At 36.1% G+C, this 25918-nt stretch overlaps 1 long non-coding RNA gene across 2 annotated transcripts in view; it reads right to left on the reverse strand.

Annotated features, from left to right (window-relative positions):
* Positions 1-25918, reverse strand: part of LOC106016512 (uncharacterized) — a 77015-nt gene that overhangs the window by 26259 nt on the left and 24838 nt on the right. For both annotated transcript variants that reach the window (XR_005262847.2, XR_003494773.3), the window contains exons 2-3: positions 22940-23006; positions 20837-20914 (exon numbers count right to left, since the gene is read on the reverse strand). This is a non-coding gene — a long non-coding RNA (uncharacterized lncRNA). The remainder of the gene's footprint in view (positions 1-20836; positions 20915-22939; positions 23007-25918) is intronic.

The raw sequence follows: 25918 nt of genomic DNA on the forward strand, positions 1-25918 counted from the left end.
CTGGAGGACATGACATCTCCTTTGTGGGTTTCTGTGAATCCCAATGGATTCGTGACATCCCAACTAGTAACGGCTTAACTAAATTTAGGCTTGTTCCAGACTCAGGTGATAGATGCAATTCAACTAATTTAACTTGTGGACCATGGCCACTTCAAAGAACTAAAAATACACAGAGAGACACCCATACCTGCCTAATCTTCTATTAGTGGTGCAGGAAAATATACCATAGGAATGGGAAAGAGACTTCAAAGATGTCAGCAGTTGAAATACAGATCAGACCAGCTCTGAACTTCCTGTGATGCTACACTCATGTTCCACACAAGATTCATTCGCAGGATATGAACTCTTTTTTTAAATAATAAAAGTGAAAATAGTCAAATAACTTTTATTGCAGTAAGGGATTAGTGATTGCGCTCAATTTCCAACCAATATTGAAAAGCTATCGTAAGAGCTATATATTACCTTTTATAATTATAAAACAGATAGTTAACATCATAGCTTATTCTTTCTGGTTTCTCTTCTAGTATTTCTTTACTAATTACTTTCCATATTATGTTGTCTCCTAGTTGAAATAAAAATGTATACTACTATTTCTGCTAGTTGAAATAAAAATGTGTTTTGCAGAAGGATGAATACACAGAATTCAGAAAATATTTAATGATTCTTCAGGCAAATAAATAAATTTATTCTCTCCTACTGTATTAAGAGCATATGTAACTCCAGGTCAGCATGCTCTCAAGTTGCCAAAACATGACCTCGTATAATTTGCCCCCTAATTTTTGTAAAGTTCAAAGGTTCCTTTAACTTCTTTTATTATTTTATTTTCTACCTCCAAGTCCTGTTCAACTACAATCTTAACATCTAAGAATACTACTGTTACACAAAACCCTAAATCATACAAAACACATAACACTAAGCATTGTTAGAGAAGATATAGAAATAAAGTAGTTTGAAACAAGCATTAAACAAATAAAAATGTATTTTTATCAACTGCCATGATTTCCAGCTGTTTGGTTATTTGAACATAACTATATTGGCCAATATTAACTATCAAGCTGCTATGAAAATAAATTCTAAAAACAATAATCCATGCTGGAAATGCAGCTATAATCATTTGTATTTGTTTATTTGTGTATCGTGTATCTGTGTATTTGAAAGCACCTTACCCCTGGCTTAAAAAGCATTTAATGTACATAAAATTCAGCAAGGGCCCAGATAAAAGCATTTCCCAAATACGGACACTTTACTAATCATGGCTTTTATCTCAAAGACAGACAAATGCAATATAAACACTTCTTGTATTATTGAATGTTCATATAAAATACACATTCAAATATGATTTTTAACTCTACTTATCAGTATTATTACAGCAGTAAAAGCTAAAAAAATGAAACAATACACCAGGGAGAGATTCTCAGCTAAGATTAAAGTAATGACACTGAGAAATCTTAGATAAACTAATAATTTGCCATGCTAAATATGTTTAGAGTTAAGTACTATGATAGATCAAATCAGGCAGTTCTGTTCTTTGTAAGAAATGACTCAATTTCCACTAAAGAAAGTGAATTTTATAGTACTCAGATAAAGAAAGTTTGGTAGGTATTCTTAATCTTTTTGGTACATATTCTTAATCTCTGTTTCTCAGATAAATTTTATGCCCTACAAATTAGGATAAAGAGATTTTAAAGAAATTTTATAACATACAAATTTGCCTCACTCTTGTCACTCTATATGAGCAATAAGGTAAGGAAAAAAAATCTAAGTGACTGTTTTCAGGTTCACTGTAATTTCTCAGTTTCAAATCAAGACAAGACAATACCCTTGTATACATTTACCAATCATTCGCAGAGATCTAACAAGTGTCTTTGAAAGTCTCAATTCCTTTTCTGAGATTGTGTCAAATAACTTACCTGAAATTTGATGCTATTACAGGAAAACTCATAGCCCCCAAGAGAATAAAGACTACAACATTTTTTTTTACAGGGAGATTATCTGGAGATGGTTCACATAAATTGACGGAAAAGCCATTTAGCCATCGCAGAGGCAGATGCCCTTCGATAGCTTTGATGAGGTGAACACATCATCTCAGAAATACTCTGTAGGCCTGAAAGATGAATCAGGTTTATAAACGTCTTGCTAGATGAAATCATCTTTGTTACTTGCTTGAAACAGACCCTTACAGTCTGCAAGGCAATCTTCAGGAAAGAATAAAGTAAATGGTTCTGAGTAAGTTCCTCATGCTTCTGAAAACTAAAGTACAGGAATTGGAGAAATGGACTAAAAACCAGTATTTTATGAAACTGAGATTGGTGATAGAACTCCTTGTGTCTCTGAATGGGTTACTTTGTAGCCAAAAGTACTACAAAAGAATTAATTGTAACTTGCTGAAAGATGAATCCCAAGAAGTTCACTTAAGTTTTAGTTAGTCTTTTTTATTTTAAAAGCTTGATCTTTTGAAGAGGTTTTGAACACCACACAGTTACTACTGAAGCCCATTCTTCAGTATTTCATATTCAGTATTCAGTAAAAACTGGGGTTCTGGTTTTAGTTGGTTTTGGGGTTGGGGGTAGCTTTACCTTCTTTTTTTTAAAAAAACAAAAACAAAAACACCAAATTCTTCATTTAACGTACAAACACTCTTGAAATCAGCACTCCGGTTGGTTATTGATGAAATGAACTTATAAACAAATTTTAAAATCTAAAGGAAGACCTTGTGGTGCACTGGCTAATATGCTGTAAGTCTGCACACAAGAATCTTTTTATGTAAGAAATAATACATAATTCAAAGACATTTTACACAATCCTGAGTTAAACTAGACCTGTTCTTCACTGGTATAGTTATTTGTACCTAAATTGTTTACAAACTCCACCGTACTTCTGAGAACACGCTGACAGCTTCAGGCCATTGAAGAGGGTGCTTCAACAAAAGTTGGTGGCTTGTAAAATACAGTTCATTTTTAATACCTGAGGAAATTTTCATGGAAATAGTTCTGGTTTGGAGCACTTTGGGCAAAACATGTACACAGGCCAGTTTCCATATTTCAAACTGCTTGTTTATATACTTGAATAGGTAATATTTTTTCTGGACAATCACATTTTAAACAGTTACTAATTTCACTAGATGCTGCACATTGCTAGAACTTCCATACTGCCAGAATCCCGGTTTGTCACACACTTGACTCAAAGTTAAACCCTGACTTTACGTTTGTTCTGTTTATGAACACAGTTAATTGTGAAAATCAGCTACAAAAATGCTGTAAAACTCTAAGTCCAATCGCATCCATGCTTCTAACTCTTTGTGAGGAGTTAAAAGGTTAAAGAGTTAAAAAATAAGATAAGGGGTGTGTTTCTGTTGCTTGAAAATTAATGCAAGATGAAGTTAGGGCAAACCCCTGAGATGTGTTTATACATGAAATGCACTATGACACTAAAATTACGTTGGAAATACCACCATCCACCCGAAGAACAAGTAACATGTCTGTGAGATAGAGCAGACAACTCAAAGCAAACAAACAGTAAATACTTCAAATAATGTTCACAGTGGCCAATTCACCAACATGCAGTTCATAAAGTAAAGGCTGTGGAGGAAATAGGACCCAGGATTCATCCAAAGCTACCGTCTCCAGAAAGGTTTATATTCTAAAGCCACAGGCAAATAATGATCAGATACAGAAAACATGTGCTGTATTTCCTGTTTATGAAGCTTCTACAAACACATGAAGTTTCAAACCTGTTGCTTTCTGAACTGTAATGAACTAACACTTTTCATTTGCAGATTATCTCAGAAGGAAATGGAGAGAGGGGATGACCAGATAGATGAACAAAAAGGTCAATTTTAACAGCTAAAGAGTGCATCCTTACACTACACAGGTATGGGGGAGTTAAGTCATGACACTTTAAGCAAATATTTAGTATGTGGGTGTGTTTGGGGAGGGCGGAGGGGGTAAGAGTAAAGGGAACTGATCTAAAAACTCCTGCATATACAGAATTTCTAATGATACTATAATAACGACCCGACAGTTTGAGTTCAGCCTGAGTAAAAAAGAGTTTACTCTAAAGCTACAAATTAGGATGCACTGTCCACCATGATACAGAAGCTGAGAAGAAAGAGAAAGAGAGCTGTGTTTGGCTACACTGAGTCAGGGCCTACAATGTCTGAAAAACAGGGTAAAATATTAGATGCTGGAAAGCTACAAAGTACTGTATCTTCCACCAAGCAAATTACAGTATGAAGAATGACTGTTCCACCACATTGTTGACAACAGCAGTGGCAGGAAAGGTAAAGCTACAGAGTACGTAAAGCATGCTAGGCAGTGCTAATGGGGAGGATAAAGCCCCATTAGCTTCCCCAGGGTAAATCCCTGCTGTAAACCAAATACATCGTGTGCAGCTATTTTACTGGCTCTAGCATCAAAACAGAAAAGGCCTGTTAACAAAGAAGTGCTTCCCAGGGGGCTTGTTCAAGCAGCAAGCCTTTTACAAATTTCTTCAATCACATTCAACGTGGAATTACAGGAATTGGAACCTATCGGTTTACAGCACTTCGGACAGCTCTACTCGAGCACTGCCCTGCTCCTTCAGCCACAAACAACTCTACAGCTCAGCACAGGTACCAGTGAACTTCCTCAAAGGCTCTGAAACACCTGAAATGAAGGCAGATGCTTCCTGATCCACTCAAAACAATATCTAGGCAGAAAAGGATCTCTTCTGCTCCATGTCTGCTTTTAACTCTGCAAGTAGGGAAGGTCACTGCTTAGCCTGCTTATGGATAATTACCACCTCTGCTCAAAATGGTGAAACAAAAACAAGCAAAACAAAAACAAAAACTAAATTATTTTTCTCCACCATTGTAGTAGCTCATATTATTGTGAGTTACAATGCTAGGGGAAAAGTAATAATAAAAAAATATATATATCTGAAAAAATAAGAGTGGTATAAAATGTACACAAAATATTTTCTCAATTAAGACCTATAGGTCTGAATTGAAATACGTCTCCCTAACTACTCTCTGATCCTCTTTTTTTTTTTTTTTCGGCCCACATGTCTGAAATCAGTAGCCCTATTTACTGTGTTTAGCTTTGATTTTCATAAAGACAACTAAATTCTGGTCATAAATTAGGTTTTGTCCAGAGTTGACAGCCAAAACATGAACTGTATTGCCTAAGTCCTTCCTTGAGGTTTTTTTTTCTGTAGCATATGGTGGTATCAATATCAAACTTTATTTATAACTCATGACCACTAAGGCAGCAAAAGAAAGTATGATACTGCTCTTTCTAAAGAGAACCTATTTATTAAAGATCAGGGGTATAGAGAAAATATATTTTATAGAAAAAATATATTTTTCAATTCTCTAGTGTTAAAAGTCTAGTGTCAAAAGCCTTGCCATGAAAATATTTTCACATATCACCTGAATCAGTTGTTTTCAGGTATTGTTCAGCAAATAGCAAAGATTATTTTTCTATGGGCCCTCGTAACAATTACTTTTTAAATAACATTCAAAAGCGTTTCTGAAAAGTCATTTTGAATCAGCAAGCCATTCTGTATCAAAGCTTTCAAATATTCTTTACACTTCCTCGAGAAACTATTTTGCACAATGCACCTAATACTTGCATTGTTGAAATTTTTAAGAGGTAAATGCTTCAGTCAAAACTTGATTTAAGTTATAGCATCCGAATGTTAATACAAGTCAGGACTACAGATTACACCCATGTAAACAGACACTTGAAAAACGAATAAGTCTTTTGGTTTTTATCTAAAGCCAGTACCGCAGTTCTCTGCACTTCAAGTACTGTTTTAACACCACAGAGACTTGAGATGTTGATATTCTATCATCAGTAGACACATCTACCACCATGGGGAAATAGAGAAATATCTTTGTGATAATCCTAAAGTGTAACAGAGTGTCATCAAACAGCTGTTATTCTCTGTTTAGGGAGCCATTCTGCTCAAAGTCTAATTTACACATTTTTCTAGTTTTCCTCTGCCTGTATTACTTCACATTTCTATCAGTCAGTAAAGGTCATCACATTTCTCCTAGCACTGAAATGTCCATTGAGGGACATAGCATACTCAGTTTGATTAGTAAACAAGATCTGTCAGCTGGATTTTCTTTTTATTTGTAAAGATTTTGCTAAGTACACTGCAGAGACATGAGTATCTGGCCAATGGGCTGAACTCCCTCACATATATCCATCAATGGAAATTCTTCTCCCAACCGCTGCTCATGTCTGGGATTGTCCTGACCCAGGTGCAGCACCTTGCACTTAGACTTGAACCTCAATAGATTCACACGGGCCCACCTCTCAAGCTTGTACAGACCCCTTTCGATGGCATCCCTTCCTTCTGTTGTACAGACTGCACCACAGAAACACAGTATGTGTCTCTGAAAAACAACCCTCCCAAAATTTCCCCTGTGGGCCATGCAAACCTAAACCACCTCTGGGGCCAATGACAGTGACACTGTTCTTGGGCATGGCCACAACACACTCATTGCAGCTTTCCAGCACCAGTGGGAAGAATGTCATCAAGGTGGCACAACTGGCAATCATAGTGAAAACTAATAAAGCACCAGAAAATAATTAAAAATGGTTTCCAGAAGCTACTGGAGCAGAGCTATACAGGGTCAAGTTCATTCCACTTTACAGTTTTGCCATTTCAAAACTTATTTTCGTTTTCATTCAGGAGAAAGAAAAAAAAAATATCTGAGAAAAACCTGAGTCTCCCATCTTGTACATAATCTGCTTTAACCTTGAAATGTGAAGGATCTCACAGGATACAATATTATGGACCTAGGTAGACAAACCATCAGGAGTACACAAAAGTAAGGTTTAAAATCCTGTCTGATTTCTGGAAGAACATTTCTATTTGGGCAGACTACAGATACCAACAATTTTATTTTTATTTTTTTTAAACTTTACCATTTCACACCATATTTTTTTTTCATCCATCCACTCTGTGCTGATATACAGCAAACATGCACAAACACTGGTACACTGTCATGTGAGCCAGCTGTTTACATAACCTGTGGGGTCATGTGTCTGTTCTTGCAGTGAGATGGACGTTGCTATGCAAGGGGTAATGTCAGAACCAACATGGGTATTTGTGCTGTAACATTAGTGTGCATAAAGCTGACACATGGAGATCCTCTGGAAAAGAAATCTTTTCTGAAGATGTTTCCTTCTCCTTTTTCATTTACTGAAAAACTAATAAATTTCTCTAGAACACAACCATAATACTACACAGCAAAGACAAAGTTGGAAAAATAATGAGCCCTCTGCTTATGTAAGAAAATGAATGACAAATACACTCTTCAATTCTCAAATAAAACAGGAAAAGAGAAAAAAAAATTAATGCCTGGCAGCTTCTGTTTACTACCCAGACTGCTCTGAAGAATGCTACCCAGTGGAAGCAACAATTTTCTTTAGAGGCAAAAGGTATTAAAATTTCCATCATTACAAATTTATAACAAATTTTGGAATACTGCGTAAAGATTCTAGTCACTGCTCTAGTTAAAATTTACTCATATTTAGTAACAACCTAAAGCTCTAGGCAACAATTTTTATGCCATTTCTGTCATTTATTATTCTGTACTATATTTTTTAAAGTGAATGGCCTCTTTATTGTTTCCTTGGAAAACACAGTTTGCTGTCAACTGCATCTTTGTCACGATCATTATTTGGTCCAGTGTCTTCCTAGATGAAAATAGAAATGATTTTTTCCTCCCTGAATAATTTCAGCAAAACAGTTCATTGTTCTTGGGAATGAAAATAAAAGAAGGATACAGTAGGTTTCAACACTAAAATGAACAGATGAATAAACTTTGGCAACTTCCTTTGTGATACCCTAAGAGTCCTCATGTTCTGCAACAAAAATCCATCACCGAAGTAGTACTCATTGTACCACATCTTTCCTTCTCTTGCAGGTCCTCTGACAATCCGCCCATTATCTGCAGAGTTATGAGGATCCCAAATAAACGTGGCTTGCATACACATAGTTCAGAAACTTCAGGTTATACTGGTACTTCATGCACAAGAAAGAGTTCCCTGAAAACATTAAACCTCATCCAAGACTGAATCCACCACCAAAAAGGAGTAAAGGTAAAAAGCAATGCAATGGGACAGGACTATTACAATGGAGAAAGTTGTTAAATAACTTCCTAACAGGCAACAATGAAGTCAACAGTGTATCAGTTGCCAAAAAAGGGTACGTTGACTGCCACATAAGTCTTTTCCAATTATAAAGATACTGCTTGAATTCATCAAAGCACACAAAGCATTCTCAATTCTCTCAAGGAAGAGTGTGACTTTTTTCTTACTGTTGGCATACTATCAATTAATACAAATTAAATGTTAAGTATTTCACATTTATCAGAGACAGTAAATGGCGCATCATGTTTCCATTCTTGTCAAAGCCTCAGGCTGGATCCTCAAAGGAACAAAATATCTGTTCATTAAAGACCAAGTAGTACAATAAGAAGAATTCTTTTGACCTTTTCCTTTATTCAAGAAAAAATAATCTAACACTGCAATGCTAATTCACTTAGCTGTATGTATCACAAATACTTCAAAGATTGTGTTTGTATTTTATGCTAAGAACATAAGGGCAAAGCACTAACACTATTCACCTGCCATTCTCAAAACAGTTTTTGTTATACACAAACAACAAGAATTACTTGTCTTTTTGTTTGAAATTCTCCAGGTCTACAGAATTTAGCAAACATACCTAGAGCTGTGAGAACTGTGACCCCTAAGTATTATAATTCTTAATATTAATAAACCAAAATAAGTGGAAAAAGTTTAGGCTGCTGATGTGTGAAGTAATAAGAAACGCTTCTTCTCATTCAAAGAATCATTTATCTTTGTAAAAATATTGCGGCAGTGTCTCAGCCACAAAGCTCAGTTCTATGTTTTGCCTAATCAAAGACATGATGATTCTGTAAATGTTATTGTTTTTGGCAATAACTTTTTTAACAGCAGAATTAGTCTCCACTCCCACCCCCCCCCCACCCCCCCCCCTCTGCAGGCTTTCCTTTATTAAGATATTTGCATTCTGATTTAGCCCACCTCAAATCACTTGTTTCATCCCTCCACTACTCTTTCTACCAAGATTGGTATCACTCAATTGTTACAGCTTTTCATATCAAAAGAACGAGTGAAATGCAAAACAAAACTTGGGACATTAGAATTCTATTTATGCTTGGCATTGTTTTACATCCTCAGAACTGAGAGCGTAGAAACTGAAAGTGTTCTCCTTCTTTGTAATGTGAATCCAATAACCCCCCAAATTACACAACTAAGAAATCAATCTAATCTCAGAAAAATAAATAATTTCTCTGATTGCAAGTTGCTAAAAAAAAAAAAAAAAAAAAAAAGCATAGCACTGTCCAAGGCAGTGCCTACCTAAAACTAAAATAATCTAAGTAATTTTATTCTCGTATTTCAAATTTGTTTGCAGGGGGTATACCAGAATAGGAAAAAAATGTTGTGGAATGGAGAATAAAGAACACCAAACCATTCTTGCTACGGGATACATAGATTTATAAAATGTTTTTCTTAAGCTTTCAAATGAAAAGGAATTCCCCTCATCTGTGAAATAAAAGCAAGATTTTCACCCATGGGGTCATGGCACCATGAAAACAGCCATTAAAATCAAGTGATTACCGACTGCAATAACCTTCACAATGTTAACTGTGATTACAAATCAAAATTCAAAAAGTCAAAGCCAAAACTGAGTTTCAACTGAGGCAATTACAGTACATTTCTTTTAAAACTTCATCACAATCGGACACTAAGAAATGCATATACATACAAGTAAAAATGAGGACATATTGTAATTTTGCCACGTTCTGTAAGTTTCATAAAGTTAACATACTACAAGAGCATAAAAGACACTAAGGCAGAATGACTGAAAATGTGTTATAGACTTTAACTTCATTTTCCCCTTCTCTCCTTACTCCCATACACTACAATTCATTACTAAAAAAAAAAAAAAAAAAAAAAAAAAAGAGTGAGACAAAGTCGATCATATTTTGATTGACTAACACCCATTTGGACATTAGTGTAGATAAGGTACAGGACAGGATTTTCAAATATCAAAAGTTACTGGAGATGTAAACTTCTTTGTTTTGTTTTGTTTAAAATGAATGCCCTGGCAATAGCTGATGTACCTAATGGCAAATAGCCCTAATGGTCATTATTTGTGCCCTAAAGTATTTCCAAAACTGAGCAAATTTTGAAAAGAAAGAAAATCACAGACATAAAAATGAAGGTAGAAAACAGATAAGAGTCTTGTGTGCCTATGTTGTTCAGTTGTTTGCCTTGTTGAAATTGGAGAAATTCAAATAGAAAATAGGAAATAGGACAATAAGAATATGCAGTATTATTGCCACTGAGTTTTCAGCTTTGGGAGTGGGCTGAGAGGAAAATAAATATTTAATCTAATCACTTTCAATTCAAACAACCAGTAATGCTGTAGATATCTCTCAGAACAGGATTCTCCATCTACATTAGAAAAAACTTTATCATTGTTCTATTCTAAGCTTTCTCAAAACTTTGATTTCATTACAAATCCAAAAGCATCTATAGCATACAGAGCTTTCCTGGAGTTTGTCTTTCCCTTTAGCTCTAGTAAAAGATTTCCTAATTCATGGAATTGGGGAGGGGTAGAGGAAGTGGGGGGATGACACAGGCAGGAGGAGCTCATTTGTTATAAATTTAACATAAACCCAAATTACTTTCACTAAGGTTTTAATATTAGACTTAAAGGTTCACTTAGAGACGAAAAAGATGAAGTATGTTTAAAAAAAGTCATATGCCTTGTGAAAGCTAATGAATTCCAGACAATCTGTCTACATCTTCCTTTGCTTCCAAGACCACACACCATCATCTGATTTAAAGTTATTTGTTTCCTTTTTATCCGTTCACTAATGGTGTCATCTGTCATCCTGCTACCAGTCAACTCCAATCCCCTCACATGTTAATAGACTTATTAATAGATTTTTATTCACTTCTTACCATGTGCTAGTCTATGTTCAAGAAGGACACTTCTGTATGATGGGGCAGGGGAAAAGGAGGAGGTAGAATCAATCTTTACTTCCTCTCTGAAGAACCTTCTGGAGTACCCTGTGGTACCATCTTGTATCTAAAGCAGTCAACCTACCAAATTGATTAATTATCCAAGGCTGAAGTCTCTTTGCCCTTGCCTACTTGCTTTTGTTTGCTTGCTTGCTTGCTTGATAGATTGTTTTGGAGTGAATGTTGTAACATGAAGAATACTACACATTCCCATTCTTTCTATTATATTGTTTTGTTTGTTTTTGTTTGTTTGTTTGTTTTCCAATGTTACCTCTTTTTTCAGTATCATTTTAAGAGCATTTCTGGTTGTTGGGAGTACACTGTAACAAAAGGCACTAACAATCTCAATACCATCTTCACTCATCTGTTGATGTTTCATCAGCCACTACTTTGCAGTGAGCTCATTCACTGTGATTCATTCCACAGTCAAACAGAATAATTTTTTCTGCCTCCTGTCTTGTCTTAAGGATATTCCAAAAAGAATGCATGCATCAGCACCAAGCATTACAATAAAACTTATAACTTCTCAATGTCAAATAGTTTCAAGCACTGTACATTCTACTTCTGCTTTTTATAATACCTCTTATCCCAAGAAATAATTATATAGTTATGTAAGATTATTACAGAGCTATTTAATGTGTGTGCATGCATATTTTTTGTTACTGACCAGATAACATTGACCAAGAACTTCAGTGGCACAGGATAACAAATACATAAACTAGAGGTGTTAATAAGTTATCATCTATATGAAGATGTATTTCCCCTTAAATACATTTTACAAAAATAATGCAATTGCCATTAATCTTGATTTTGTATGTGTAAATAAATGGTAAAGAGCTTCATGTGAATATGATTTTTTATGACTTTATCACAATATTGCATTGCTTTTATATTTTTCACTACATTACGCCACCGTATGGATTTTGTTCTTCATTTTTAAGAGATATTTTGTGTGTATAGAGATTTCTTTAAGGGATTTATCTGTACTCTTAGGAATGGACACAGACATCTTTGCAGGAGGCTGGAGGTTGAAGCTTCTCTACTCCATGCCAGCGATTCACCCAGCCTCCACTGCCTTCTTTCCTTCGCTGCCCTTTGAATCACAGTGTGTGAAAGACAGAGCACTGAAAACAAAAAGGCAAGTGGGTAAGTGGCTGGGGAAACTGAAAAGGCTAAGGATATTGCAGAGAGCAGCTGACAACTGAACAAGTTCAGGAAATACTGTGTCAGAGGGGAGAACAGTCCAATGACCTGTGGAAACAGGTGAAAGTCTACACTAAAGCTGTGTGATCAAGCAGGAGACCTACTAAATGCCATTTTACTTTTGCTTGTTTTACTGATCTTAATTTAAAAACCATGACTAAAACATAGGAAGGCAGAACCAAGACCATTAAATGAGCAGAACATCAATTCCCACAAACTTTGAGCTATACCGTGTGCTCTGTATAAGCATAAGGAGATTCTTAAAAAGCTCTGCAAATGATAAACCTCCTTTTCTCAAGATAATTGGCATGGACAATGCATCTGTATTTTAGACTTTACTGTTCAGGAGGTTAATGAACTTAATGTTCAGAATTCTTGGAGGCGAAAATAAAATAAAATAAACAAGCCAAAGCAAAACTAAAAGGAAACTAAACAGAAAAGCAAAACGAAAACAACAACAAAGACACCTGCAGAAGAGAAGCTATTTGAACAGCAACAAAAACAACAACAAAATGTCACTAAACATTGTTTGGTCCTCAGCAGCTTCTTGCTCTGCTCTCTGACTTAACCAAAACATTGAGTGTGATCAGCTAAGTGTATTCAGCACAGACAGCACCATTCATACACAAACTGGGAGCGAGTCTCCTCTAAGTAGTTTTGGAGCTTCCACATGATCATTTTATTCTCAGGTGTATCCTCCGCTTTACTCTGTCTTGACAGCATGTAGAAACATACTGATGTTTCATGGTTATGTCAAACACATTTGTAGTTCTTACATGACCCCCACTAATTCTTCTGTTGTACTTACACTTTCCAGTCAGTGTCAGTATCAATGCAGAGAGAAGATGAGCTATAAATACAAGCAAAGTTGCTTGTGAAGAAGATAATCTTTATGACTAGTCTTTTATATTTCTTTCGATTCAACTAAAATTTCTTAATGCTCTGATAAAAAGATAGTGAATCTTTACAAATACATTCATTTCAGGAGACTCAATTATGCTGAGTAAATGACTAAGGTAGCAAATCAATCACAGTATTGGATAAATGAATTATATTGAGTAAATGGCTAATAAAGAATAATTTTTAAGTGGATAAATGAATTATAACGAATAACTGCAGGGATTGATTAAATTAATTGTTTCCATTTCTACCAGTATGAGTATTTTGCTTTCCATTACGTACTGAACTTGAGGCATGATTTTAAAAAATGATTTTATTACCTTTCATATTTAATTGACTTTACCTATTCCATGAATATAGGTATAAGGTCATGTTCTTTCAGTCAGTACTGTCCATCCCAAAGGGAACAGAAAATGGGACTTGCAATATTTTGAGTCTGGTATCTTTTCCAAGACAATATTTTGGAGTAGATCCTCAAATTAAAAAACAAATCATTTTCTTAGTTCTATATCACTGTAACTCCAAAGAGCATTCTAAAATTTAACTATGCTTGGATATTTTGAGCTCTCAGATAATATTTTAGCATTTGCCACTTTAGTCAGATGCCCCATAGCTAATCATTTAAATTAATTTGCAATATGAAATGTTTAATACAAGTCTCAAATGTTCCCATTTCACCTATCAAATTGAACACTGAGTAGCTAGAAAGTAAAATATACCATGACAGACAGCCTAAATGCCATATTCATCTGTTTTGATAGCCTGTTATCAAAGATGTCTACAGAAAGCAACTGTCATTGGGTTAAGCATTTCCAGCATAGCATAGCTGAGGAAAACACACATGCCTTAAAATTGCTTAAGCAGTGGCTGGAAAGGAATTACTTTGCTTTTGCATTTCTGCATCTTTGTTATAGCATGAGTTACAATTTGAAATGTCTACTAAACATGCATAGGGCAAATTCAAAGCAGAGTTTGTAACTTCAAACAAATTCTGCATTAATATAGTTTAAAATATAAATCCCAATCCCACTCAAATACTGACCAGCTTTAACTCCCCCTAGATATAATTTTACTTAAGAAAATTAAATGAATGACTCCAATTCAAATGCTTGATAGGATATTAGCTACTGCAACTCTTAAATTATGAAGCCAAACTAAAAATACATGACAAGAAGAACAAACATGTAACTTACAGTTACTTACGGACTATATTTTGTTCCAGCTCCTATGTTCTTCTAGTCTTTCTAATGAGGCATAAAACAGACTGATTCAGATTTCATTTTGACTGCATATTACACAAACTAAGAAATAACTAATACTGAACTGCGAAAATTTATGAAAGTGAAGTATTAAACTACACAAAGACAAGCAGTGAGCAGGCAAAAAGCACTGACATGACAAAGACTGCCACTTAAATTCAATAGCTATGCTGAAAATGTAAGGTAGTAGACAGCATGTCTTCTTCCATATGAATGATGTTTCTAGACCATATTCAGTTTCCAGTTTGGATTAGTGTTCTTTTTCAAAGTCATTCTAAAGCATCTGGTCAAGAAGGTAGTCCATAGGAGACATTTTATTTTGGATTTTACTTCTCTGCATGTCTCGTTTAGGCAGAGTACTTTATCAGACTGGAAAAAATAAAGTTATTAAAAATTAAATGTCTGTGAATTGTGGTATGAGAGGATATCAAGCTTGCAGGCCTCAGAAAACACTTTAGCAAAAGGTGTTCCTAATTCACGAAACTTCTGAAGCTCAGTAATAATTTATCTTGGAAAAATGAGAATTAAAAATATACACATACTGAAAACTTAAATAGCAAATATGACTGGTAACGAAGTAGCTAATTTTAAAGACTTTCAGCTCCTGCTGCTGTCAGTATTATCTTTTTTTTTTTTTTTTTTTCCTGGAACTTACAGAGATCTCACTTCAGGGCACTTAGAGGATCCTACCACTTCACCTACCATCCCTCAACTAGTGCTAGAACAAGAGTTGCTGTATCTCCTCTTACATGGATACAGTGGAAATACAGGTGGTTCAAAAACAGTCTATAAAAGAATGCTTTAAAGGCATAGCCCAACTTCCTTGTAAGAGCAGATTTTAAAAGTTAGCTTTATTTACTTTCAAGAAGAGACCCAGTACACATCAGCTTAGAAAAAGTATACAAGATACCAAACAAAATAGCTAACAGAACAGGCGATTTACTTTCACCCTTTCTTGTAATAAAAGGGCACGAAGATATTCTGTTCAACAAAAATCAAATTCTTAATCATGCGTGCCCATTACTGGCATTTGGATACTATCATATGTGTGTTCATAAAATTTGATCTCAAGGGTAACACACAACAGCCCTGCTAGATTTCAGTTCTTTGGGTTCAATAGTTTACCACTTTGTGCAGACTGGTTTTGATCCCCAGAGTAATTTCTCCCAAGAAGTGAATTAATTCTGTCTCTGTCAGTCTCTCTGAGGCGTGAGTAGTTTCTGGATGAACTTTATTGATCTTTTAAACATCTACACACTATTACAACCTCCATCAGAAAAGCCCAAGATGGTGAGGCACTGCATCCCAGTACAGACATAAGAACATTTATTGTACTAATGAAATAAATCAGAGCAGAGACAGATAGAGCTAGCTGATTACCTAGCACAAACTGACATAATTCTATCAAAGCCATAGAACTACAGTACAGTGATTTACAAGGACAAGCATGCAAATCTCTATCTCAAGACCAATTACAAAGGATGTACTACGTTCTTCTTTCCTTTCTGAACAAATATGCTATATATCCATATGTAGATAGTTATTTGAGTATGTACAAGGGTTTCTATCTTCATGCTAGAACTTAAGAGATTTTTAATGAATAAGACAGTATATTTAGCCTGTGGGAAATATAATGGAAAAGCAGTAAAAGGGCATAATTTTGTCACAAATTCCAAAGTTTCTGGAAGGAGAACTTGAACATATTTTCAATATTATGTTTCCAAGAAGCAAAACTGTACAACTAAATGGCTTTAGTAAGGAAAATACTACCATCAATTCCATGCAAAAGAAGGCCTAAAAATCCCATTTCAGTGTAGGGAAAAGCAAAAGCAGTAATTCCATTTTTATTCTCATACCTGTACTATGTACACTTTCAACCTAAACACATGCCATTCAAACCTGAGGCGAAAATTTCCAGTTTTACCTGATGCTTTATGCATGCCTGAGTTGAGAACCTCACAGCTGGAGAAACGGAATCCTAAATTATCAAAAGTAGCCAGGATCTTCATTTTACATACCTTTCCTGGAGAGACCGTTGCATTAGCCTCACATAAAAGCACTGGCAGAGTGGCAGTCACTCTGAAGGAAGGTGGGAAGTTTCCAGAGGAAGCTAAGTCTTTTTGAGGCCCCAATACCACTTTTTAGAGCAATCTTGATGTTGAGAATTCAGCAAAACTTCTCACGAATTCTTATAACAGGAATAATAGATGAATTATTGCAATGTCCCACTGACAGCAAGTGGGGATTCCCTAAGCAACACTGGCACCCTTACTTTATGAATGGAGTCAAGTCCTCCATCTTTTACGGAGATTATGTCAGCAACTGCACTTGAGGAACTTTCTTGTTCAATTGAATAAAGTAAATTATCAAAGAAATAAAGTTCCTTTCCAAAAAGAGACATCATGAAAGATTTTTCCTCCTTCCTCTTTATAACTATTTCCCCACAAACCTGTATCCCTCCAGGCACTACATACATTAAAACACTGTCTCACATTAAAATCTGTGATCTCCATTTGCAGTTGCTGACATCTACGTGGATACTAACACTGAAAACAAAATATAAACTCCTTTCCTTTTGGACAATGAGGAGGTATTCATCTACTGCATGCCAATCCTCATTTACAAAGCAGCTGGCAGCACAAAGAATGGCTAAAAGTGATTAATAGCTACCTGTCAGCAATTTGCTCTGCCTACACTGGCTGTAATTCCGAGTTCCTAAATATACCATACAAACCCACATTTGAACCACTTAGCTATTATGCTATCACTGCATCAACCACACAGATGGCAAAAAAAAGATCTCTAAGTTGACTGCCAGCAGACTGCTGAAAGTGCACCAACAGTGGTGGAAAAATTCTAATAACTCTACATAGTCTGGCATGAGAAATGCACCAGACTGACAACTTTGCAGACTTAGTCCACAAAACAGCAAGGGCAACAGCTGTGCCATCTCCTCCATACTGTCCCATCACTGTATTTCACTGCTGACCTGGAGAGATCACGACTAGAAGCAAAGAAACATTTCAGTTATTTTGGCATCTCTGATGAGGCTGCTAGCAAGGGTGCCAATTAGTGCCAGGTTTCATCATATTTGTAAAGTGGAAATGTGTTTACTCAGAACTGGGCTGAGACTACCAAATTAATTTTACATAGAGCGCTTAGCCACCGGGTGGTAACAACTTGCAGCTACTAATGATTTGGCTGGATTTGAATTCTAGAGGTAAAAAGTGAAAGGCTGTTTGTCCCACCACTGGTCCCTTGACACACTATGACCTCTACTAAAATTTTATAATGAGGAAAGAAAGCTGTACAGATTTTAGCCACACCATGACATAAGGAAGGTATCTGCTCTTATCTTACTTACGTTACTTATCTTTCCAAAGCATCTGAATGCCACACCACATTTAAGAGGATCACTGTAAACATTTTTCCACTTAAGAGCTGAAATATAATCACTGGTTTGTGTAGTCCACAAAAAAAGTTTTCTGCCAATCAGTAATGATTTTAATTCTGTAAGACACACCATGCATAATGCACTTTGCACTGCTTCAGTGTTAGGAAAATCTGATGGACTACTGCTTCCTACCCAAGGCCATAAGAGCTCCATTAGGTTTTATTACACAATACAAATATTTCCAAATTTCTCATATCACAAATGTGCAAATAGCACAGAGACATATTTAAAAGAGTGTTTATTCATCTTACAGTTGAGAGACAGTCTGTGACAGAAGGTTGAGTTCCACTTAAATTTTAAGGGGACAGCTACCACTACTACCGTTCTTGCTTATAGTACAGAGAACTATAAATAATTTGAAATAATTTGTGGATTAAAATCAAACCAAATTACTTGTTAACCACTGCTGTCAAAAGAGACTCTTGTTTACTGCAAGAAAACAGTCTCACTTGCTTTAAATAACTCCAGCAATGCTATGTCTCAGAACCCTCTGAAATATCGAGCCACTAGAAAATATATTTGGCACCACATAATTGCATGACACTGTATTTAACAGGGCATCTTTTCTGATAGGTTCTTCTTAATGTCAGACCTTTTGTGTGCTGTTGAAGTTTTTGTTCCAACAAGGATGTTCAAATTGCTTTTAATATGATTGGGAACCAAGTTAAAGTACTTCAGCTCACATTAGAAGAGGGATTAGTACAGCAATTTGTTCAGCCAAAGTGCAATGAACTGCATTTTGGCATCTGAAACTCAGAGATTCAGAGACCTATTCTTCCTTAAAAAAAAAAAAAAAAAAAAAAAAAAAAAAAAAAAAAAAAAAAAAAAAAGTATTGTAAAGCTCCACAAGCAGATACCATTCTCCAATTTTCATGAGGTTAAAAAAAATGTAATGTCAGTGTTTCAGTGTTTCTTTTCAGGTAACTAGGTAACTACACAGAAATGTTGCAAACATGCTTAAACCTTAGCTCAACCACTTGGGTTACAGCCAGGCCAGCTGAAGAAAGTAGTCCTTCTATTTTTTTCCTTTGTATAGTGTAGCAAAATACATAATACTTGAAGAATAAGAATAAGATATCCACTAAGTCCCAAAAGTTCTAATATTAACTACAAAATCAGTTTGAGTTTTCAAGAGAAATGCAGGGTTTCTAGCCTTTCTACTCATCCTTCTGTTGTCTAAATAGGTCCTACAGGAGAATTTTCTGGTATCTATTAATGTCCAGACACCAACTGAAACTCTTTCCTGCTATATGGTACATTCTTAACAGCTCTAACTTCATGCACATCCTCTGGTGTCACACAAGGCTCGGGCTCAATATGCAACTTTTCTATCAGCTGCTAGTAGTCCTCCATCTGGAGTTAGACGTGAGTCCAACTCTGAGACCTCTACTCCTCTATTGACCTGGGTTGAAGCTGTTTGCATTACTGGGCTGGTGGGGACAGGAGGGAAACAAACATCCAGGAGATGGGCGCAATTACTTCAACAAGTACATCAAGAATCAAAGCATTCCCAAAGTGGTTTCTTTTTCTTTTCTTCACTGACTTAACTGTGGTGCTTTTAGCTAAACACAAACCATATACTACACTGAAGGGGAGATGAGTTTATTTGGTCCATTGATGTTGGCTCATTTTGAGTCATTTAGTGCTGTTTTCTTCAGAGCACAAAAACGCTTGTTTTCTTTTTCAATTTCTTTCCTCACCTCCCATCACCCCAAAATGTTTACAGACTTACTTCTTTCAATCACAGAGGAAGCAAGGGAAGAAAAGCAGGACGGATGTGTACTTCTATGTGCAGGAATGCCTCTCTTTCACTAACTTACCGCCCTCTTATTTCTTGCCACATCTAATAATAGCTTAGGTTAGGAAGAATTATGCCTGCAGAGTTATGCCTAATTGTATTTGGTAAACAAGACAATTTATAGATCCTAAAGCTTCTTCTCCTTAAATTGGGCAGAGGATAAAATTCTCCTGTCATCATAACCTCTTTTCTTTAATACAGGATCAGGATGCTGACCTTCTCTGTACTGCTATAGCTGTAAGTGCTATAATCCTTTTTACCTTTTATTTTTTTGCAGCACTGTAACCAGATGTGAACATAGTCCTCCAAATGGGCAACGGCTGGCACAGTCTGTAATCTCAGCATGACTCCCTTCGATTTGTACTCATCAGCTTCTGCTTTCATTTCACGTCTAGGCATTGTGCTTGCTTTCTATGTATTACATTTGTTTGCTTTGAAAACACTTTTGAAATGTTTGCAACAGTAACTCCACATTCATTTCAAACAAAACTGGAGAGCAGTATTGGAATTATGTTCCTTTACCTTTTTCATTATAAATTTGAAAAAGGAACTCTTTATTAGCTTCCTCACCTGGCTCCCTGGGAGCTGTTGGCAGGCTCTGCCACATGCCAAAGCATTGTCACTCCCAAATTTCTTCCACAGACCAAAATGCCTAAATGATAACAGTGGTGAATCCAGTGAAGTCAGAAGCTGCTACATTTCTATAGAAGAATTTGCATTCTTCTATATCTCTACAGAAGCAAAACAAGGTTTTCCAGATGCAACAGATCTATCCCTAAAATCTGTTTGTTTTTTTTTTTCTTCTACTTTTTCTGTACCCCCAAGTTTTATTTCTAGTTTATCACAGATTATTCTTTTATTCCTTCTGTTCTCAACACTTCTCAGATGAAACAGTTTACTAAAAAGTAAACTTTTTTTCTTACAAGAAAACACATCTTTGACTAATCGTTCCTGCTAGACAGGTCACATGCCTTTCTTTCAGTTGTTCTGTATGCTCATGGAAGTAACTGTGCACTGGTGCAAGACGAGAACAGCTCTGTGTATTATTCTTTTCTGTTTGCTACTAATCAATCCCAAAGCAAGCATTTACAATATGCATTAATGTTAGAACACTTTCAGCATTGAATAACCACAACAAAGTCATTCTCACCTGCCAAGAAATTACAGACAGTATTACACCAATCTAACTTCACCCCAGAATCCAGTTCTTCAACAGCTGGCATTTCCCCTAAAAAAAAAAAAAAAACAACTCATTATGTATGCCAAAATATATAAGACCTACTTCTTATTAAAAACTTATTAACAGAACAAACTTTCTAACCATACATCTTTATTACATTAAAAAATAATAATAGAATCACATGCTTTTTACTCTTCTTTCAACTTTTTCATATGCTTTATGCTTTACCTACAACCAAGAGAAGCAAGGATTTTTTTCAGATGACAGTAGTGATTCTTATACCCCTGAATACAGAAGCTGGAGCCTGATGAAAAACCATAATATGATGTGATTAAAGCACAAAAAGCCACAGCACCGTTAACTGCAACAATCTGAGCCTGAAAAGCCTGATTTATTCCTAAGTCCCCCTCCTCCTGTTACTGGAAGTCTGTAACAACAAAAGGCTCCTAAATCAAGCCTAACTAAGGGATCTAAAGATGCACTTAGGCTTCTTTGTTTTTGCCACAGACTGGAACTAATTCTCAGGTAAAATTGTTTGTCTTCCTTAACTCTGACTGACTATGTCATTAAAGCCAACACTGTATAGGTTTCCTAGCAGAACTAACGGGAAGCCGGCCGGAATAAACATCTCATGCCCTTTTTTTTGAGAAGTAGCCAAAGCATATGGGTTGTGTACTAGGGTGCTGGTGTACTTAAAAGGCACTGTCTTCCTTTCAGGTTAAATTTCTGTTTCTTATCTCAAGGCATGAGGTAGGTCTACTTGGCCCAGCAAGCATAAGATTTATGTATGGCTTTCCATATTTTTATCTAGAGACAGTAAGTAATAGTCTTCAAACTTCCAGAGGTTTTGATACAAAATGTCTGAAGCAATTTTCTCAGCCTCTCAGTGTTTTAGCAGTGTCTCAAACACTCTCTTGTGCCAATAGCCCTCTGTCACTGTCTTTTAAGCCCTTTAAGGCTATGCTGATGTCCAAATATTAACAAGTAAAACTAACATTTAGATCATGTAGACATCTCCTGAATTAACAGCCTGATAACGAGTTTTGCTGAAGTCCCATGCCTGAATGTCATGACCTTGCTGTTACATTTGCAGCAGTATACCAGTGCAAAATACAGAATAACAGATGTGTTCTAGATAACATTATTTCATAATGACATAATTCCCAAGGAATCCTTTCAGTTTTAAGACTAATCCACAATCTAAAGCTTTGCAGAAAGCATCAAGAGTGGTTCCTACAACAACATGGTCCTTCTTCTTAATGCCTTCCAGTCATTTAATGTAACTGGAGCTGCCTGATAAAAGCTAAGCCTCTCATACGTCTCATGGTATGTAGTACATACATCAGTATGTTACTACTTATAACTAACTTAAAGGTATGACATTATTCTAAAATTCTAATGTCTTAATTACTTACATCCCATTAAATAAAATTTTCATGTAACTCAACTGTTACAAAATAGTATATTTTATCCATTTCCAGAACCTCTGCAATGTTGGGATTTTCCTTTTTTCCTGCCTTTTTTTTTTTTTTTTTTTTTTTCTCAGAAGAATTCCTTCTCATATTGTGTTGGAAGGCATCTGTATTTACTGGATAGGAAATACAAACCACTTCAATAGCATTTTTCTTTACAAACTATTCCATTATTTTCACTGTCACTGTCAGAACTTATGGGGGGGCAGGGAAAGTAACATAATTTCAACGAGATAGTAATTGTTTGGTGAATTGGACAGAATGTATATTTTTGTTCATCTTGAAAATCAGAAACTACATCCGTATTATTTTGAGTATGTGTCACTACTTAAAATGAGTAATGGATTTTCCCCTCTGAAGACAGAATAAAATACTGGGCAAGTGAACCATAGAAGAATGTTTTGATATGTGAGTAGTACTTGGGATTAATACATCTTTTGTGTTACAGGGGATGAAGCACACAAGAAACTGAGTATTCTGGGCTGACACTTTATCTCCTGCTTAATCATGAATCTACACCATATTCTGAAAGAGAATATGGCCTGGGCCCCAGAGCTTCAAAACCTGTGCATCCCAGCAGCTCCACAGTGGTAACTCCTACCTTGCTGGAAGAAGACAGGTAGTTAATATTCATGGATCACCTCATCCAAGCTCAAGAGCAATGCATCCTAAAAAAAAAAAAATGCCATGAAGCCTGCACTGATGAATAAGGAGATCCTGGACAAAGTCAAACACAGAAAAGAAGGGTCGCTTGGGAGAAATACAGAGAAATTTTTCAAACAGCCAGGGATCAGGTTAGGAAAGCTAAAGCCATCAAAATAGAATTAAAACTGTCCAGAAATGCCAAAGTCAACAAGAAAGGCTTCTGTAAGTATGTCAGTGATAAAAGGAACACTAGGAAAAAAGTGGGCCTTCTCGAGAAGGAAATGGAAGATCTTGTTTCCTAGGATATGTAGAAGGCTGAGCTACTCAATGGCTTTTTTTTGCCTTAGTCTTCACAAATGCTCTAGCCACACAGCCCAAGTTGCAAAAGGCAAAGGAAGGGACTGGGAGACAGAAGAACCACCCACTGTAGGAAAAGAACATCTTTGAAACCATCTAAGGAACCTAACGTGCAGAATTCCATGGAACCTGATGAGACACATCTGAGGGTCCTGAGAACTGGCAGATGAAGTTGCTAAGCCGCTATCCATCGTATCTGAGAAGTCACGTCAGTCTTGTGAAGTTCCCACTGACTGAAAAAAAGGGGAAACATAACCCCCATTTTTAAAGGGAAGACCTGAGGAGGTACAGGCCAGTCAGTCTCACTTCTGTGCCCAGCAAGACCATGGAGCAGACCCTCCTGGAAACTATGCTAAAGCACATGGAATAAGGAGGTGATTAGCAATAGCCAATATTGTTTCAGTAAGGGCAAATTGTACCTGACAAATTTGGTGGCCTTCTGCAATGTGGTTACAGTGTAACTGTAAAGAGAAGAGCAACTGGCATCATCTATCCAGATTTGTGCAAAGCATTTGACACTGTCCCATGTGACATCCTTGTCTCTAAACCAGCGAAATGTGGATTGAACAGATGAACAACTTGGTAAAGAAGTGGCTGGATGGTTGCATACAAAGAGTTGCAGTAAATAGCTCAATGTCCAGGTGGCAACTGGTGATAAATGGTGTTCCCTAGTGGTCAATATTGCACCATTTAAAATCTTTGTCAGCGACATGGGCAGTGAGATTGAATGCACCATCAGCAAGTTTGCTGATGACACCAAGCAGAGTGGCATGGTCAGCACACTAAAGGGAAGGGATGTCATCCAGAGGCACCTGGACAAGCTTGAGAGTTGGGCCCGTGCAAACGTCATGAGGTTCAACAAGGCCAAGTGCAAGGTCTTGCCTTTATTAGGGCAATCCCAAGCACACATACAAGCTGTGTAGATAATGGATTGAAAACATCCCCAGTACCTAAAGGAGGCCTACAAGAAAACTGAAGAGGGACTCCTTACAAAGGCATGTTGTAATAGGACAAGGGGTAAAGGCTTTAAACTAAAAGAGAGGCTCTAAACTAAAAGATTAAGATTAGGAATTAAGAAGAAATTCCTTATTCAGAGGATGGTGAGGCACCAGAAAATGTTGCTCAGAGAAGCTTCCAAGAGTAAGAAGTAACAACCTTTTCTTGGGGGGGAAAAAAAAAAAAAAAAAAAAAAAAAAAAAAAGCAGATTATCACAGCATTTGTGAGCCAAACCACATACAAGTTTTTATAAAGTTACCTGTAATAACTGTTGTAAAGCAAAATATGTCCAAGCGTATTTCTTTAGAATTTGAAGACTAAGATCCCCAGCAGAATTTGATGAAAAATGAAAATGTAAATGCACCCTACTAACTTGAGTAAAACTCCATATCTCTGAAGTATTTTGCCTTCTCTCCAATGGTTCACAGATTATTATTATTTTTAACAAAGGAAAGAAGGGAAATTAAAAAATACATATATAATAATAATTACACACGATGGCTTCTTCCTGAAGAATAATTTTGCCAGCTTCTAAGACTCTTCTTCTGTCTTTCCTGCACATTGATGTTGTCTTAAATATGGCCATGGCATCAAGCAAATATTACCCATCATAAACATAGGCAGCCTAAACAGAGGTTCATATTTTATGCCCCTTATAATGGGACAGATCTAGAGCCCTTTGCGCATAGTCAAATGCACATTGTCTTCCTACTGCATTGGGTCAGGCCTCTCCATGTGTAAGAAATTTCATGGAAGGTCTTACCCCCACTAAAGTGTGTATGTTGCTAATCATTAACAATTTTTAAGGATTAAGGTAAGCTTTAGAAATCAGAGACAGAAAAGTAGCATCAGATTCCATTCTAACTACCTGTTATCTATTCAGAATGCACTGATTCCAATACATCTAGCTGATGAACTCACAGTATAAGTTATTTGAAGCACGTATTAGTGTTAGCTAAAAATTCACACCCAGGTAAAATGCTTTTTGTGTAGCTCTGTATTGTTTCCTTCCTGTATGAGAAATTGCAACAAAACAAGGAAGTATGACCTTGGATCAGGTCTCCACCTGAAATCCTGGACAACCACCATAGAAGCTGGATGCCCTCATTTCCTGTCAAAGATGATAACACAGCAATACTGAAATCATGTACTAGAAGAAAACAGGAAAAGGGGGAGGAAAAAAACAAAACAAAACAAAAACAAAACACATACACTCATCATTATTAACACTCTTTTATCAGCCAAAAAGGCAAAAGAAACTATAACCATTCTAATCCTTGTGTCTATGGAACAGTAGCTATTATATTAATATAGCTATATTAATATAACATACTAATAGTACTTTTATAGCCTAAGTTCTCAGGCTTGTTTTTCTCTTCCATCATAATTTCAAGGTGTTTTCAATTCTTGGAGTTTGCTTTTGTTCTACAAATGGAAAATACTGACATATCTTTGAAAAGTCAAACCAGAAAATATTTGCTTTTTCATGATTCATCGTAATTTGGTAGAAACATAACATTAATGTGGCTGCTGCACTACATTTGGGGAGGGTAGAGAAAAGGAAAAAGCCTTCACGGCTCC

The sequence above is a fragment of the Anas platyrhynchos genome, chromosome 1, assembly GCF_047663525.1.
Source record: "Anas platyrhynchos isolate ZD024472 breed Pekin duck chromosome 1, IASCAAS_PekinDuck_T2T, whole genome shotgun sequence".
Classification (NCBI taxonomy): domain Eukaryota; kingdom Metazoa; phylum Chordata; class Aves; order Anseriformes; family Anatidae; genus Anas; species Anas platyrhynchos.